Below are 18,311 nucleotides of genomic sequence, written 5' to 3'. Positions count from 1 at the left end.
CTACTTGCATATCTGGGTGACCATGTCCTTGCCAGGGCTGAGATTTTGCTCTCAGCAGAAGGGGATGCTAAAAGCTACCTCCCAGGGTGTGAAGATCAAGGGGACAGGTAACGAGAGCCCAGAGCTGGCTTCCGAGCCAGGACATGGGCTGTCGGGAGCATCTGCCCAGAGCTGGCTTCCGAGCCAGGACATGGGCTGTTGGGAGCATCTGCCCAGCGCTGGCTTCCGAGCCAGGACATGGGCTGTCGGGAGCATCTGCTGCTCCTTGCCATGGGCTTCCCCGCCCCAGAGGCCTCGGGTGAGTCTGACTCCTTTGTCTCCCAGCCCCGAGTTCCAGCTGTCAGCTGGAGGGCGTTCTGGGGTGCAGTGTCTATGAAATTGTGAAGATGTCTATGGAACACACCACCCCTGGAGCTCAGAAAATGCACTTGACCCATTGGTCCCTGAGGGAGCCTGAAGTTTGGGTAAGGCTGAGAGACTGCAGCAAACAGAGCTATACAAGCCGGGGGGCGGGGGGTGGGGGGGGCACGGGTCCCAGGAACAGGGTCAAGGCGCTGCCTCCTGGCTGTGTGCAGGATTCCAGAAACATTGCCCTCATGGATTAATTAATGATGGCAAGCTCATTAACCGCTGTCTGACCTCTGACGGGCAGGCGCTCTGGGTGGGCAGGGAGGGCCGGGGTCATTAACGATGAGGTGGGTGGATTTATCGGAAGGACAACCGTTTTCCTCAAGACCCAGTTTCAAAGTGGAAATTGCGAAGACACTTGGCTTCTGGGTCCACATTATTCCTGGTATAGAAATAACGAGAGAAGGGCTGTGGGCTTTCTTGGAAACACGAGAGAAAAGTCTGGACACAGTGGGCCTGGGGAGGGCTGGCCGGAGAGGAGACCCACCATGTGTCCAGACTTTAGGGAGAGTCCTGAGAAAGGCTCTCCTTCCAACTTCCCTGACTTTTAAAATGTACCGAGCTCATCCTTGTGTGCTGACTTGTGCCTGGCACTGCATGAAGTCCTTTCCATGTGTGACTCAGTTTCATCCTCAACAACACAGGGAGGTCTATAATGTACCCATTTTATGGACGAGCGAACTGAGGCACAGAGCAGTTCAAAGACATGCCCAAGATTGGTAAGAGGTGGACCTCGGGATGAACAGCTCTGTTGGACTTTATGAATGATACTGTAACGATGAAGCTTTACTGTCTCCTTGGTGATGATTCTAATAAATAGTATTTGTCCAGTCAGGAAGAGGGTCCCGGTACTTAACACACACGAAGTTATGAAGCCACCAAACAATCCTATGAAGATAATGCAATGGTCTCCTGATACCTTTTGATACTTTCTACCACCACCTTCCAAACCGAGGGGGTGGGATCTTGCCGAGCGGGGTCTCCTGGTGAAGGTAATGGGCTTATACATCGGGCAGACCCGGTCTGCGGCCACTCACCAGCCTCACACTTCACGCCGCCTGCCCGAGCCTTACTCTTTCAATCCGCAAAGTGGAACAGGAGCGCACATGGGACCAACGGCCTCGAGATGCTTCCGCCAAGAAGCCGTAGACGGTAAGATGGGACACTCCCTCCCCCTCATGGTCAATACACGGGTTTGCTTATTGACTAAAGGAGCATTTTTTTTTTTTTTTTCCCTTTTAGGTCTTGGCTGTTGGATTTCACAAATTGGAAATTTTGGTTTGAGTGCTCAGGTATCTCCACACGGACTTGACATGATCTGCTCAGGTATGTCGAGTACCTCCTCCTACATGCCACCTTATGGCCATAAGGTCCCCACTTGGTAGGGTTGCCAGATCAAATCCGGGATGCCCTGATGAACTTGAATTTCAGGTAAAAAAAGAAAGAAATTTTTAGTAGAAGTATGTCCTATGCAGTATTGGGGACATATTTATATGAAAAACGTATTCATGGTTTATTTGAAATTCCATTTTAACTGGGTGTCCTGTGTCTTTATTTGCTCAATCTGGCAACTGTACCACTTCCCCGTGGTGTGGGCAGGAAGTGGTACTTGGACTGGGCCGTATTGATGACCATGCTGATGATTTGTTTCTTGAGAGCCGCTCTGCCGGGCCTCTGCTGCTCCTTGATGTCTACCCTCCCATTTTTAATCCTCAGTCTCTTTCCGCAGATGTGGAAACAGAGGAAGAGACCTGCCCTAGGACGCATGTCACTGAAGCCTGTGCCCTTACCTGCTCCAGCTCCTGCACCCTCCAGCGCCGAGACCCAGGGGTTCCCAGACTCCCTGTCCGCCCCCACTCCGGTGCCTCCCCCTGGGAGGCTGGACGGCCGGACCGCACCCTCCTGCTGCCAGACCTGATTTAGATCACTGCTATTTTGAATCCAGGGCCTATGCCAGCACATCAAACCTGTATTTGTCCCATCCAGATCAGTTCCTGGAGAGACCCAGCACCTCCTCAGCTTTTGACCCTTCAGTTTGGCTCAGGAAAGGAGAGATGCAGCCCTGACAACCCCCAGCTCTCCAGCGAAGCGGTGGATTGTCTGCTCTTGGCAGCAGCTCTAGCCTGGCTCCGTGTGAAATGTCTGCAGCAGACCAAGCCCCTTCGCAGCCGTCAGATGGTACGGATCGGGCAGAATCGCCTCTTCCCTGGGCCTGTCCCGTCTCAGGGGCCGTGACCGGAGGGCACGCAGTTTGGGGCTGCTGGAGACTCCTTCAAGAACAAGCAGCTCAGCCTGACCCCAAAGCTTGGCTCTTACTCTGTTTCTTGTTTGATGTAGTTGGCCCTACGGGAACGGTCGCCAGCGGAGAACCCGGGCCCGCGAGGGTCGCGCTGCCAACGCGGGCTCCGCAGAGAACTGGAATTTCAGACGCAAGTTCTGCTTGACTTTGCCCCGGCTCCAGCTTGGAAAGAGAAGTCACGATGGAGAGAGCTGGAAGGTGGTAGAGTCACCAGATGAAGCCAATGACGCCATCTTGCAAATGCTTGAGGATGAGCAGCTCTGGGAACGAGATCCTCATGGAGGCAACAAGGTTCACGGCCACTGAGGGTTATACTTACAGGTTCATGCATCCGAGAAGTGTTAACTGAGCCCTTACATTGTGCCTTGTGTGCTGGCTTCGGCGACATACTGCGATGGTGCCGGCACGTTCAAGGCATGTTTATTGCCTCCCGGGGTTCTGTCAGCTTCAGGGGAGCTGGACACACACGCCAACAATCGAAACCCACGTGGTAAAAGCCACTGGGTGAAGACCACTGAGCCCTACAAGGGGACCCTCCCCTCCCCATGCTCCTTTGCCTGACACCATGTTTTCCAGCCTCCGCTGCAACCGCAGGTGAGATGTACGTCGAGGTCTGACAGGGAGTTTCTGAGAAAATGTTTGCTCTCCTGCTTAAAAGAAAAAAAAAAAAAAAAAAAAGCCCATATTCTCTGGCTTCCCCTTTTTACTTTCCTTTTGTCTTGAAAATGTCAAACTCCAGCAGCCATCTTGAGACCAAGAGGTCCCCAAACTGAGGACAAAGAGCCACGGGGCCTGGAAAGCTGGACGGGTGGGCAGCGCCAGCCTTGGCTCCTGAGGGGACAAGCCCCCCTCCTTCCCCCTTGACACGCAAGAAAAATCAACTCCACTTGTTTGTGCCCCTGTCGGCTGGGTTTTGTGTTCCTTGCAGACTCCAGCATTTTCAACGGAAGTGGGATTCCGTGACTTCTATCTGAACCGTTCTGGAAATCTAGACAGAAGAGTTTTTTAAAAAAAAAGAAAGAAAAGAAAAAGAAAAAGGCACAGAGTCCCTTGTCTTCAAAAATTCACAATAGTCAGGGATAAATAACACGAACCACAGCGGCTGGTGTGCCTGACAGATACAGGAGCCCCCCTGCCCCGGGGTGCTGGGGGCCATGGTGTGGGGTCTGAGCTCAAGAGCTCTTGAGCTCTTGAGCGAGGGACGTGAGATCAGACTTCTGGCATCCCGGGAGCTCAGTGTCCCCCAGACTTCTCTGGAAGCCGCTTTAGTCTGCCTCATGCACTTGTGCTGTAGAAACACAGAATCCATAGACAGTGTCTCTCAAACTGTGTCCCCTCGGGGTCATCTCTGAGAGCAGATTTATACCCGGCAGCTCCCGAGTCTGGTTTCCCGACCAGCTCCCAGGCGGGGCCCCAGCCATGGGCCGGAGGTCGGTTCTTGGAGCCTCGGGAGTCAAGGGCATCCAGCTGTGTCTCGAACCCTCCCATGGGCGGTCAGACGCGCTGTCCTGCCTACAGAATCAAGGCCATGTCAGGGGCTCTGCACTTGGACGCATTGGCTAAATGCCCTCGTCTTGTCTTCTAGATGATTCCCTCCTGCAGTCTGATAGGACTTCACTGCGGACTCTAAACCGGCTCCCTGGGGTTCGGGCAGACTTGAAGTGGCCCCAGGATACGGGACTCTCAGTCCCCGCCGACGGGGAAGGGTGGGTCGGCCTGTCTAGACTGAAGTCTGAATGATTAAACACAAGACAAGACAACTCAGTCAAGTCCTTGGAAGCAAGCGAGGTGGATGGCTGCCGGGGTCAGGCAGGGACGAGAGCACCCCAGGCCAACGAGGACATCCGTCACAGCCCTGCTGCGGTGAAGTGCGACAAGCCTGCTCTTCGGCATTTGCTCTACATGTTCCGGATCTGGGTCTGGAGGCCTGGACAGTTGGGGAGGGGGACACCAAAACAAGCCCCCAAGTGCCTCGAGCTTGCTGCCGCCACACGGCGGGGGAGGTGACGGCCCTGTCTCTGCTCCTTGCCGTGGCCCTGAAGACGGGATGGGACAGAATGAGGTTGTGGATCCTCTGCCTGTCGGGGGTTTATGCGCCCCCAGCCCCACCTCCCATGGCCCGGGGCTCTTCATGAACCGCTCAGCAACTTAACGGAAAAAATGTGCTCTCTCGTTCCCAGCCGAATGTCCTCAATTTGCCTCATTTGTGCCTAAAGCACAGGGTACACCAGTGTTAAGTGAAAGGCTCTTACCAGAACGTGGTGTCCCTCCTCCCAAAAGTGTGTTGTCTCCCTGACCAGACGGGGTGGCAGGGAGGGCAGCGCTGACCCGGGGACCGGGGACCGCAGGTGGCGGCCGGATTCTGCCCTCTCTGCGCAAAGTAGGGCCCTTTGACTTCGGGGCCCTTTTTTTGTTTTGTGCTTATTTTTCAGAAGTGGCAAATATTTACAACATATGAGAAGTTTTAAGTAAAAGTCCGTATTTCTGATTCTCTTAAATCGAGCAGTGCTGACTCCACCTTGGGACTCACACACAGATGGCTCTTGGTCGGGGCTGAGGGCAGAGGTGGGGGTGGGGTGGGGGGAGCGGCGTCGGGGAGGGGGAGGGGAATATGAACTCCCCGGCCAGCCTGGTCCCAGTGGCAGTGACTGAAGACCTTCTCGGAATTGTTTCTCGCATTATTTTATTCAGTGAGCAACATAGGACTCCTAGCATGATCCGCACGTTATCAGCAGTGGATTTATTTTCACAAATAATTTCTGACTCACTGTTGCTCCAAAGGCGGGACTCCCCGCATGGGCCGGACTTTGGACTAACGCAGGAAGGAAGCAGAAAGTAAAGAGGCTGAGGCCAGCTCAGGGGCTGTGTTGAGGGCCAAGGGCCATGGGGTAGAATTTCAGAATTAAAGTTTTGCATCTTCTGTTATTGGGAAAAAGTGCGAATTCATTGTGAAAATGGTTATGATTTTTCATAGAAATACTTGGGAAGAATGTGAGTATCTATTAAGGGAGAGAGGGTTCTGCATGTCCTCCAAGGTATCCTAGGAAGCCATCCGGAAAACACCCTCACAGCAGCTTTGGAGTCTTTGCAGATGCACGTTGAACAGGAAGTGTCAGTTCAGGTGTCTGTGGGGTGCATGTCCGCTTGTGTAAGTGCAAAGATCTGCTCCTTAGCAGGCAAGTCTGGAATAATTGGAGGATCAGGGTCATCTCATTGCTTGATTCATTATTTTTACTGGGAGGCAAATTCAGTGCCATGAAAAAAGGTGTTTGCATGAGCTACATGAGAAATAGCAAGGCAAGGTGTAGTGTACGGTTCCGTGATAACTGAGTGAATCCTTCAATGTGTCTGCAAAAAGAAAGATGAAGCGTTCTAAGCCAAAGTGTTGGCTTTTATTGGTGGATAGATAGTTGGATCATATTTTCTTTTAATTCTAGATTTGTAATGAATCTTGGCAATCAATTCTGTGTCTCAAGTTAGGTCTCCATCAGACTGCCCAATGATGCTAGCAAATGCTTGCCAAAGATCCAGGTTGAGCCGGGAGTGAAGTCGGAAACGGTCAATAACAATAGTTGTTGTCCCCGTGGCGTGCTGATTCAGACTGCGTGAGGCTGCATGACATAGAAACAAAACAATAGCTCAGCAAAATCGGGCTCACCCCTGACCCCGAGGCCCCATGTAACATGGAGCCCAGAGACAGGTAAATGCACACAATGACCCTGTAATGCTGTCGGAGTCCGTCCGCGCTCTTTCTCTCACTCATCCTGTGGTGTGCGTTTCAGCCTCAGGAGAGCAAAGTGGTTGCTCCATCTCCAGACATCGCATCCACAGTCTCAGAAAGAGAAAGGAAGGGAAGAAGGCGAATGTTAAAATTCTTTTAAAAAAAAAATTAGATTTAAAACCCTGCCAGAGGGTTGCTTCTGACTCCCCGCTGTCCCACACCAAGCCAAGGAGTGCTTTGCTCCTGCTCTCCCCCCCAGGAAGAGTCTGCTCCCCATGATGAGTGACGTCCAGGCTTCCAGAAGGAGCAGGATGCAGGCCCCCGACCCACGAGGGCACTGAGAACTTGGTGCTCTTGACACGTCTGCCCCCATGTTCATGTTCAGAGTCCCGGGAACTGGTGGGTCATGACCTTAGTTCTTTGCACTAAGATGGCGGTGATGAGGATGATGGGGAAGAGGGCTGTGGCGCAGAAGACCAGAAAGCAGATAGGAGCATCAGAAAGAGGGGAGGGCGTGCAAAGAGGAAGAGGAGGAAGAGGAGGAGGTAGATGTTACGGGAGGTAGAGGAGGGAGGTGCCTGAGTTTACTGACGATGCCTGACGTCATATAACCCTCAGAGTCACATAGGGAGGGCTGTGCTCCCTCTGCCCCCATTTCACAGATCAGGAAGCTGAGCCCAGAGCTGCCCAGGCCATGGGCAGGTGATGGATCTGGAGTGGAATTCGGACACTCCCTCATCCCGAAGCTTTGAAGGGCACACACGCCGTCATGGGCCTCTCCTCGCCACGGCATGCCACGACTCCCACCTAGCCCACCTGCCTCGGTAGCAGCCCTCGAGCCAGGCTGCCACGGAGAAAAAGCAGGAGAAGTCTGCAGAAACATATCATGGAAAAGAACAATCTGGATGCCGGAAAGGAGCCAGCATTCCCCGGACGGCCCTGCCGCCGGCTGGGTACAGCGGGGCGTCCTGCAGCGGCTTGGGAAAACACAGATGTTTTCCGATGGGGTCCATGGAGGAGCGCACAATCGGAACATAACAGGCCTTTGCTGTTTGCTCAGATGCGACACTGACCTTAAGAAATACGGGATGAATGTGGAAATGTGCTCCCAGCTGGTTCAAGGCCTGGCGGGTCCGCACACACGGGCACACACGTATACACAGCCCGCAGCATGCCCTCTGCTCAGCGGGCGGCTCTGGAACACACCCGTCCCCACCCCGTGTCGGACCCTCCTTCCTCCTCTTTGGGGTGATTCCCAAAGCGCAGCCCTCGCGACGCCCTTCGCAGGCAAGCTTCCAGCCTCCTGCAAGCTGGGGGCCACGTTTGCTGAAGCATTGAGGTGTTTCTTACCTGGTTCACGTGTCTCCATCTGAGCGAATTTCTAACTTTTTTTTTTTTTTTTTTAATGTCTTATTGATGTTTTGGAGGTTGCATTCCTCACCCTGTTTTTACCATAAGCCCTGCGGTTGTGACAGTGTGGCTTTGCGTAGGATGGTGATTTTTTTTTTTTTTTTGAAGATTTTACTTATTTATTTGACAGTGAGAGAGAGAGAGAGAGATCACAAGTAGGCAGAGAGGCAGGCAGAGAGAGAGTGGGAAGCAGGCTCCCTGCTGAGCAGAGAGCCCGAAGTGGGGCTCGATCCCAGGACCCTGAGATCACGACCTGAGACAAAGGTAGAGGCTTAACCCACTGAGTCACCCAGGCACCCCTAGGACGGTGATTTTAAGAGCCACATGTCACCTCAAGGCAGAACTGATTGTGCAGGAGTTGGGTTAGTCACCTGGCCATCGGGGAGCCTCAGTCTCCTCTTCTGTGAAATGGGCACAGGAATGACCATCTCACAAAGGACAGGGAAAAGAGCCTACTCCTGGCGGCTAGGGACCGGGTCCCAGGCCAGGCTCCCAGGCCCCCAAGGCCATAGGCTATCAGAGAGGGACCCCTCCCCAGCCCTGCCCACCTTGCAGACCAGCTGGGAGGCTTGGAGAAGTCCGGGGGTCAGTTATCTGGGCACTTCTGTCCTTTGTCATGGTGTGATGTCCCTGGCAGGCCAGGACTTGGGCTCAAGGCTGGTGTTCCCCACATCCTTCTGCAGACCTGGCAATTCAGGGGGGACCAGCTGCACGGTCCCTCCCCCTGCGCTCCTTCACCTGGCGTGACTGCCCTCTCGGTGGCCCTGAGAGGAAGGCGGGCGCTACTGGTGTGGCTTTAGGGACACTGTTCGTTTGGGTATGTTCCTGAGAAGACGATGTGGCTTCCTACAGCCACCATGCCGAAAGCCTCGACCATCCCCCAACAGTAACTAATGTAGTTCAAGTTCATATTTTCCTATGAGGAAAGGAAATCAAGTCAATTTTTTAAATTGGGGAGAAAAAATTCGAATGGTGTAAAGGAGGAACCAGAAGTTCCACGTGTTCAACCCCAGATCCCTCTCTCAGAGGATTTGACTCCAGGCCCTGCTCTGCCCCTCGTCCTCTCTGGGTGATACGGGCTCAGGATCCAGTGTTCACCCAGCATTATGTCCCAAGCACGCCATTTTCCCTTTATTAAAAATGCTTCGTAAACATCAGTTTTAATAATTGTATAAATATTCCGCCACAAGGACTTTTTTATAATTTATTTAACCATTTTTTTTTGCAGGGTTGGACATTTAATTTTTTAAAAAGTCCAATAATGCCAAGATTACTGTCTGTTTATATTAACCTGTTTTCATTTTCTGATTATTTTCTTGGGCCAGATTCCCCAAAGTGATACTACTTAGTAAAGTCGATGAGTGTTTTTAACATATTTTTGGGCACCCATACTCCACCAAGTTGCTTTTCATCATGAAGGTGTGTCTAATAACATGTGAGACTCTGCTGTTACCCCCTCTCCAGGCTCTGAGTATTATTATTTTACAAAGATCTTTCTTGCATTGACTTCTAAAATAGTCTCTCATTGTCTCGATCACACTGATCAACTCTGAATATGTTTTCCCCACAGGTCCATTGCTAACGATTTCATAGATTAGAGCCCTTGAGGGAACATCTCAGCAGGGTTCCAAGGCTTGTCCTCTCTGAATGAGCTCCAAGGGGCCCCAGTAAGATACCCGCCTGCCTTCTAGTCCCGGTTAGCTGGGTGGGAATGTGCGCAGCCCTGGGGGAAGCAGCTTATCTTTGTGGTTCTACAGCGATCTGAGCTTTAAGATTGCGTTGGCATTGGAGGTCCTGAGTGGGGATGGATGGTCTGGGGAGTTCAGGTTGGCGGACTGGGGCGCTGAGCGTGATTCAGGATCTGCTGTGCTCTGGAGAGAACCCTGTGTATAGCTGTGGTAGGACGCGTCCGTCGAGCGGGTCTACAGAACACTTTGGTCTGCGCAGACGATTATAAAGACCACAGGAACAGGTCTATCTTTTCACGGACTACATTACATGGCCCCGCTGGGAGTGGAGAACTTGGGGTGACTGGCCCACGGGGCCCTGGATGACTTTCGTGGCTTTATTCTGCTGTAACCTTCGGGAGGCGTCTCAATGACATGGCAGTGGTTTCCTCGCCCCGTTCAGCTGGCGCTCCCAACCTGCTTTTTCTTCCCAGGACTACATCCATCACGAGCCTAAATTCAGGAACTGTCTTGGCATTTATCAGTCAGCCAGAGTGCAGGTCCAGCGCCTCGAAGACATCTCATTAATTTTGCAACTTTGATTTATGCCCTATTTAAACTATGGATTAAATTCCATGCAAGGGGGGAGAAATATCGAACAATTGAAGCAGCCTTCTCCCTGGGACAATTTTGAGGTTCGCAGAACGGTGAGTGAGAGCCACGGGGCGGCAGCAGAGAGGATAGGCTGCGGCGTTTGGAGTCAGGAGCCCCGAGTTCGAGTCCAGCTGGGTGACCGCAGGCCAATCAGAAGCCCCTGACCTTCAAAGTTCTCACCTGATGGGTAAAATAAAACCTCATGGGAAAAGGCGCCTCGTGATCCGGAAAGCAGCACCAACACAGTGGTGGGGATGGGGGCGCTGCCTACCTCCCTTCCATGCTGGTTTTGGCACAACTTTACTCTGTAAAGGATTATATAATGGGGCGCGTGGCTCAGTGGGTTGAGCCTCTGTCTTCTGCTCAGGTTGTGATCCTGGGGTCCTGGGATCGAGCCCCGCATCGGGCTCTCTGCTCCGTGGGGAGCCTACTTCCTCCTCTCTCTCTGCCTGCCTCTCTGCCTTCTTGTGGTCTCTGTCAAATAAATAAATACAAATCTTAAAAAATATATATATAGGGGCGCCTGGGTGGCTCAGTGGGTTAAGCCGCTGCCTTCGGCTCAGGTCATGATCTCAGGGTCCTGGGATCGAGTCCCGCATCGGGCTCTCTGCTCAGCGGGGAGCCTGCTTCCTCCTCTCTCTCTGCCTGCCTCTCTTCCTACCTGTGATCTCTCTCTGTCAAATAAATGAATAAAATCTTTAAAAAAAAAAATATATATATATAATTATTACTTATTTTATTTATAATTATTATTTATTATAATCGTTATAATAATTTTAAAAGGATATATAAAATATATTTTGTGAATGTACATGTCAATTTTGTGTCTATATGTGCAAAATAGTGTGTATTGGCCTAGGCTATATATCGCATAGAGATGTATGTGTACCAGCACCAACATATATACACATACATGCCTGTAGACGTGTCTGTAGATGTGTGTAAGTACACTGATATCTGTATATATATTAATATGATATACATACAGGTATATAAAGACACAATTTTTTCCATGTTTTAAAGGCTTTAATTAGAAATTACAGGCAGATTACCTTTTATTTTTATTTTTTTAAAGATTTTATGTATTTATTTGACAGGGGCGGGGAGGGAGAGCCCAAGGAGGGGGAGCAGCAGAGGGAGAGAGAAGCAGGCTCCCTGCTCAGCAGGGACATGGGCTTGATCCCAGGACCCCAGGATCATGACTAGAGTCGAAGGCAGATGCTTCACTAACTGAGACACCCAGGCGCCCCCAGACTACTTTTTTTAAAATGACAGAATACTTTTTTTTTTTTTTTTGTAAACCCTTTTGGTTACTTCACCGTTGGTCCCTTCATCGAAATCCTTTTTGAAGAAAAACCTACAGTAGAAAATACAAAATCGGACTAAGCCAGAGTTTGCTTCGTAACACTGGCAGGGCTGGGGTAATTTTAGCAGGCGACATGGACGAAACAGACCGGAGGATAAGCCTGCCCCTGGAAGGAACCCCACAGTGGCCAGATAGAGGCTCCCGGTGTCAGATTTAGCATCTAAACTCTAACTTCATGGTCATCGAGGGGCTGCAGACTTTCTCCGTGTTTACTACAATCTCAACAACTCGTTCGTGCTTTTATGGTGACGGCACCATTTATCTCTCCGGGCAGATGGCCGCGTTCATGCCCATTTAGCCACAGCAGACTGTCCAGTGTGGGGCTGGCCTGCTTCCTTCCCCAGCATTATCCGCTTGGCTAATTGAGTTTGAGTTTGGTTAATCGAGGTCATGATGAATTGAGCCCGAACTGGGTGCCTGGGGCATCGCCTGTTGGCGAAGTCGGGTGGGGAGAGCAGACCTTCAAAGTGTGGGCAGCTTCAGCAAACCCAAACAAGGTATCTCGACGGGACCCGCGGGACCCGTGGGACGGGGCTGACTTCTCCCTAAGCACAGTGCCTCGGGAATGCAGGACTTTCAAAGGCCGGAGGGAATGATCCAGCATCTTCTGGAATCAGGAGGAACAATGGCTCGGAGGAGACAGAGAGCAGGGTGTCTGGAAAGCTCCGGAGGCTGAGTTGGGAGGGGCTGGCCAGGGTAGGAGGAGGAGGGTCCCACAAACGTGCTGGAGACTCGGTGTCTAACCAGGGGGCACAGAGACCCAGGGCACATACAAGATGACACTGGGGTAAGGACAGGGTAGGGGCCCTGGGGATGGAGTGCAGGGGTGAGAGACTGAGGTGCTGTGCAGGGGGAGGTGGAGAGGCGGGTCTGGGACACGGAGAGAAGTGGCAGAGACGTTCTGGCTACATAAGCACATGCTTCCCCTGCCTCCCCATTGGTGGCCCACTCCTCCTCTAGCAACCCCACGGCTTTCGGCTGTCGTTCCTTCTCTGTGCTCCCTGTCGGCTCACCCTTGCCCCTGGCTGCACCCCTCCACCTGCTTCCCACCCTGTGCCGAGGAGCTGGCGAGCATCCCCACGACCTCCCGGGGTCCCGGTCTCACGCCTGTGCTCTGCTTCTCCTTCCCGACATGGTTTTCAGGAGCTCGAAGCACTAAATGATCCTTTGTCTTCTAATCTTCACCCCAGCTGAGCTGGAACTTCTCTAACGGTTCCACCCAGATTCCACGGGAAGTAAAAGCCGGGGCTTGTCTCCCCGGGGCCTGGGGAGGGGCTACAAGGTTGGAATTTATGTAGAGCCTGTGTTTTATCTGGAAAACTCTCACAGCTCTCCTTCTTCTACAATAGCTGTCTGTATCTTCCTAATGGAAGCATAAGTCTCCCTGGTAAGTCATTCTGCGAAGACCGGCTCCGGGCGAGACCCGCAGGGAGCGTAAGTAAGGAGAGGTCCCCGTTGGGGTGGACCCCGAGGCTGACACCGCCCTGCTCTGGGCACCTGGGCTGCGCCTTCCTCGGGCTCTGCCCAGCCTGCCGGCATCCCGTTGAGAGATGAGAGTAAAGGTAAGGGTTGTCCCCAGCCGCCCCCGGCGTCAGCCTCTCGGGCATCAGAGCAGAAGTGCCTCCTTGAAGATCTCAGGGGGGACAACGCAGACACAATTAGGTCACTCACCAGGTTACTCATTCACCCTTAAGAAATAGTTTCTAAAAGCGGACTGTGTCCAAATGCCTCGCTAGACACTTGGGAAACAGCAGTGCCCAGACAGACCAGGTGTCCCTCTTGGGGTCTGGCATTCCAAACGGCTTCGGTGTTTTTGCTCGGGCAAAACCGGACTGGAAGGTAGAAAAATGCGTCTGCGTCTGGGGGAAGCTGGGCGCATGCCAGGCCGTGCCCAGCCTTCCTGCTTCAGCATTTGCAAAAGGGGCTGGTCCTTGGCGGGTGCTTGGCCCAAGAGTTAAAGCGGATGCAGGGTCAAAGAGACTTAGAGATGCTGAACAGCCCGTGCCCTTCAGACACCGGTGGTGTGCATTTACAGATCGGACTCTGCATTTCCACAGGGAGCCCCTTTTGCCTGCAACAGCTGTTAACATCTGGCCAGAGGTTCTGCCATGCCCACTTCCCCCGAAATGCTGATCTTCAACTTTCCCACCAGTTTGCTGGGCTCGGCTCCCCTCATTGGTCTGTATCTGGGGGAGCGCTAACCTCTTTCCTCCTTCCGAGAACCTGTGAAGCTGCGTGGACACAGCTTGATGGTGTTGTTCGAGATCGTGCCCTGGGGCCGAGGTTGCGGGGCGCAGAGCCCACCCCGGGGTGTCGTCGCCCCGAGCTATGGGACGACGCAGTGATGAGCAGGATCTTGCTGCTTCCCACAGCTTCGGCATAGTTCCTAACGTGGGAACAATTGCCCAGAAACATTAAAAATCCCACCAACAGAACAGAACGGGCTGCGGGCAGGGAGGGCCCCGGGAAGGGAAACACAGAGGTCGTGCAGCCGAGAGCGGTAATTTGGAAATAAAACGGAAGCAGCTTCCCGAGACTGCCCTGCTAGGCTGTGAGCTCAGAGAGAAACTGGTCCTCGCTCAGGTGTGTGCGTGGAACCCCGGGCGGGGCAGGGGGTGGTGATGCCCCCTTGCTCCCAGCTGGCCCGGCTGTCTTTGCAGCCAACGCTGAGAAGCCCTGCCGTGGGGACCCAGGGGCACCACCTCCCCGTCCACCCCCTCTTTGTCCCAGGGAGCTTCTCTGGCATCTAAGCGTCCAGGTTCCAAGGTTCCAAGAAACAGTCCTCGCTTCCCATCCTTCTCCCTTCAGACTCTGCTTCCGTCCGGATTTCTCCTCCTGCTCTGCTGTCCTCCCCCTACCCAGCCTCTCCCCGCCCCCCGCCCCCTCGCCCTCCGCGTACACAGAGGAACCCAGCAGCTCCCCGAGTCACAACAGCCAGGGTATTTTTGACGGTGCAGCTGCAGTCTCTCCGGGAACTGGGCTGCACAAACCCGGGGAGAGGCGGGACCCTAAATAGCTCCTGTGCCTCTGCTTCTTCCCGCCTGGGCTCTGCAAGTCCCAGGGTGACCCTCAGCAGCTCGGGGACGTAGGTGTGTGTGTGTGTCCTGGGGCGGCTGCCCTCCCAACTCCCCTCGAGCCTTCTCGGCTTGTAGCCCTGTTGCTGGGTTCCTCTGGAGGTCGATGGCCAGAGAGGATTCCAAGCCCTCTCCGGGTCCCCTCTTACCACTAGAACGACAGTTCTCCCCCAGGACATGCGGCAGGGTCTGGGGACATTGGACTATCACGGCTGGGGGTGGTGGGTGCTGCTGGCCTCTGGCGGAGAGAGGCCAGGGATGTTGGCCCAGCACTCGGCAGGGCACAGAAGGACCCTCACCTCAGAGAATGAATGTTCTGGTCACAGATGTCACTGCTGCCCAGACTGAGACACTGGAACTCTACGCTTTCTCTCCCTTCCTTGGCAGCCCTAGGGTTGATTCCAGCAGAACCTGGGCTAAAATCGGGTCGAATCGGCCTCAATTATTTTTGGATATCTCTTATTTCCTTCATGGATTTCTTTACATTAAGGCACTCTGCCTTCTCAAGTCAGACAAATGTGTCTGAAGTGGGAGCTTTCTGTGATGGCAATATTTGGGAAAGTAGGGTCACGTGCCGCCGACGGACGGCACTCCCCAGAACACGAGCCCACAGACTCGGTCGACGTAATTCACCACATTGGCCAGGGATGGCGGCCCGTGAAGATTCTGAGCACGAGGCTCCCTTTTTGGTGGTTGCTGTTACTCATGTGTCAGAAGGAGGTTAAAGACACGCTAGCACCGCCAGGAGACTTTCTCCACGAAGGAGGAGGGACCTGCGGGAACGAGCTTGCTTTCTCTGCGAGGCGATATTCCCCCCAGCGCTGTCTGCGTGCGAGTGCCACCTGGGTCTCCCCCGGGGCTGTGGGTGGTGCGTATCTCGTATTAGGACAGCCGTCCCTCTTAGCCTGATCAGGGGGCCGGACCTCTGCCCTGGGAGATTCTAGGAGGGAGTGCCGGGACAGCCACCCCCAGCTCTGCAATCCCAAGCAAGTTACTCAAGCCTTCTCAGCCTCCCTTTCTTTACCTGTAACATGGGGCTGTTGTCGCTCCCACGGCCAGCGTAGCCATGAGCCGTCAACGAGAGAACAGACACACATTCCAAGCTCAGCTCCGTGCGGAGCACCATGACGCCGAATGACTGCGCTCTTATCAGGACGCGTCGTCTGAAAACAAGGAAGACAGTCTTTACTATGATGTTGAGCAACAAATGCCTACGTATCTTTCATGAAGTTCATACAGTATGTTAACATACACAGACGCACAGGCACAGACGGCTAGAAACGCTCTAGAAGCCCAATCACCCTGCCCGATCTTCAGATTCCTCAAGGACTGTAGCTAAGGTTTGGTTTCCCAATCGTCTTCCTCCTTCTAATGTGCCTGGAGAACATCTCCCTTGCTCCAAATGGCCCAGCTCTCTAGTCTGAGCCCTGAAGAAATTCCCAGGAGGTCTGGACAGTCTTGGAATCCACAAGCCTGGGGAGGTATTAGCCAAAGACCCAGAAGGGTGGGGTGTCACATCTGAGCGCCCTTGTCCCTTGTCCCAAGCAAGGCTTCCACCCATGCTCCAGACCCCAAAAGCCTTGCCAAGGTTCCCTCCCCAAGCAAAGCCCAGGCCAGCATCTGTCCCAGCCGAGGAGCCTGGGCTTGGCCTGGCTGAGGGTGTCATTTCCCGCGGCTGGAGCCCACCTGCCCTGGTTCTAACCTGAATGGGTGGCATTTGGACTTGAGGTTCAGGGAGCTGTTCCACAGCTGTGAGTGTGAGTCCCAAGTACAGAAGTGATTGTGAGGGAAGACGTCCCTTTCTGTAGAATGAGGCTAATAATCCTTCCAATCTCCAAGAGCTGATTTGAGGATTTGGTGGGACGGTGTCACCAGACGCTTTGCAGGGACCTGGGATGCAGTGAACCTGGACTAAGTGGCGGCTACTGTGAATATTTTTAGGTCCCACAAAGCTCTACTCACGAGAAAGAGACTGTCGTAGCCCACAGTAGTCAATAAACAGAAACAGGAATCTTGAGCTGGAATTGGTTCCAAAGAGCAGGCCCTGCGGGCGATTAGACTCTGCTGCCAGGTGCTGATAAGTGCTATGGAGAAAAATGAAGGTGGAAGGGGAGATGTGTGCATGTGTGCATGACTGTGTGCAAGTGTGTTTATGTGCAATTTAAAAGTATGGTGGTGAGATAAAGCCTCAAAGGGAAGGCCGTATTTATGTGACGATCTAAAGAAAATAAGGAGGTAACCCACTGGAATAGCAAGGAGCTTATTTCAAGTGGACAAAACAAACAGTGCAAAGGCCCTGGGGCATCGAAGGACTGGCAAAGAGGCAGGGTGGGCTGGAGCAGAGGGAGCCAGGGCAGAGTGGGCAGAGTGTGCAAAAAGGCAAGCGGTGGTGGTGTGGCACCCAGGTCACGGCCAAGATGTCATGAGATGTGAATCCTTGGGAAGATCATGAGCCAAGAAATGATAGGACTCGACTTGCACCTTAACAGGACATTTTTAGCTGCTGAGATGCAGACTTGGGGGCCAGGCAGGCCCAGGAGGCCGGGGGAAGGCATTGCAGGTGTCTGGGTAAGAAAGGGTGTGGGTGGCAACACGATGGGATCTGGAAGAAGCGCTCGCATCCAGAATCTATTTGTTGACCAATTGGGAGCCCAGCGAATGTGGGGAGCAAGGGTGATGGGGACCCAGAAGGGCTCCTGTGTTCCACGTCGGAGCTCCACGAGTCAGGGCCGCTGTGCCTTCTTTCCAGCCTGCTGCCATCGCGGTGGGGGCTGAGAGCGAGGCCGGGGCAAGGACAGAGCTGGTCCGAGGTGCCCGGGAATGGCGGCAAAGGGTGTGAACGCTGGCAGAGACCGAGCCCTTGAGCCTGGGCTGGCAAAGTTGGAGGCCCGGCAGGAGCCAGGACCCCACGGCCGGATGCAGGCCAGCGGGTCGGGTAAACAGAAATTCAGAGGTTTCCCAGGCCAAGCGGGGCTGTCTCCACGGCCCTCCCCCCAGCGGAGGCTCGGACCCCTGCAGGCCTGGTGTTATTTCAGCTGGAGGCAGCAGGAACCCCGCGGGCAGAGGATGAGAAGGACATTCTGCGCTGGGTGAGGGCGAGGCCGTGGGGGTGCAGAGGCTCCGCGTCCCATTGTGGAATATTCCACGTGGACAGAGTTGGAGGGGTGGCATCGGGAAAGGGCATCTGGCTGCCAGAGGGACAAGCGATGGCCTTTTTGAGTGTCTGGGTCCCCGGGAAGCAATTTGGGGAAGCCCAAATCACAGTTATTCACAAATAATCTGGAATGGCAGAGAGAGGGAGGGGAAAAGGGAGATAAAAATTGGAAAACGGGAGGAAGAGCCAGAGATGAGCGTCGCCTCCTGCTCGCCTCTGTGTCCCTCGTGTCCTGGGGTTTCCTGAGGCCTACGTGGAGGTGGTGCTGGTCTAGCCGCGTGGCACCCCACCCGGCCTCCTGGGCTCCCCCCATAGCTGGGGATGTTCTCTGCACTGCTCCCGACCTGAGGACGGCCCGAGGGCTTCTCTCTCCAGGATCCTGTCGTGGGTCTTGTCTGTCTTACGTGGGCTCCGCGCTTCTCCGTCAGGGATCCTCCTGCTCTCTGGGACATTTGCTGGTGTTTGGGGGCAGTCTGGGTTGTCAAAGGTCGGGGGAAGGGGGCGTGCTCCTGGCATGGGGCCGGGGGGCGGGGGTGCTGAAATTCGGACATGCCCAGG

The 18,311-nt window shown here is 53.8% G+C and overlaps 1 long non-coding RNA gene across 2 annotated transcripts; it reads left to right on the top strand.

The window, feature by feature from the left end:
- Positions 1-701: 701 nt before the first annotated feature.
- Positions 702-5,181, top strand: LOC132022825 (uncharacterized). 2 transcript variants are annotated; one of them, XR_009405748.1, is made up of 4 exons: positions 702-1,560; positions 1,651-1,734; positions 2,138-2,586; positions 2,746-5,181. It is a non-coding gene; the product is annotated as an uncharacterized LOC132022825 (long non-coding RNA). The 2 variants fall into 2 exon arrangements; XR_009405747.1 differs by having other exon boundaries at positions 2,138-5,181.
- The last annotated feature ends 13,130 nt before the right edge of the window (positions 5,182-18,311 follow it).

Source organism: Mustela nigripes, chromosome 7, assembly GCF_022355385.1.
Source record: "Mustela nigripes isolate SB6536 chromosome 7, MUSNIG.SB6536, whole genome shotgun sequence".
Classification (NCBI taxonomy): Eukaryota; Metazoa; Chordata; class Mammalia; order Carnivora; family Mustelidae; genus Mustela; species Mustela nigripes.
This window is presented reverse-complemented; position numbering and strand designations above follow the sequence as displayed.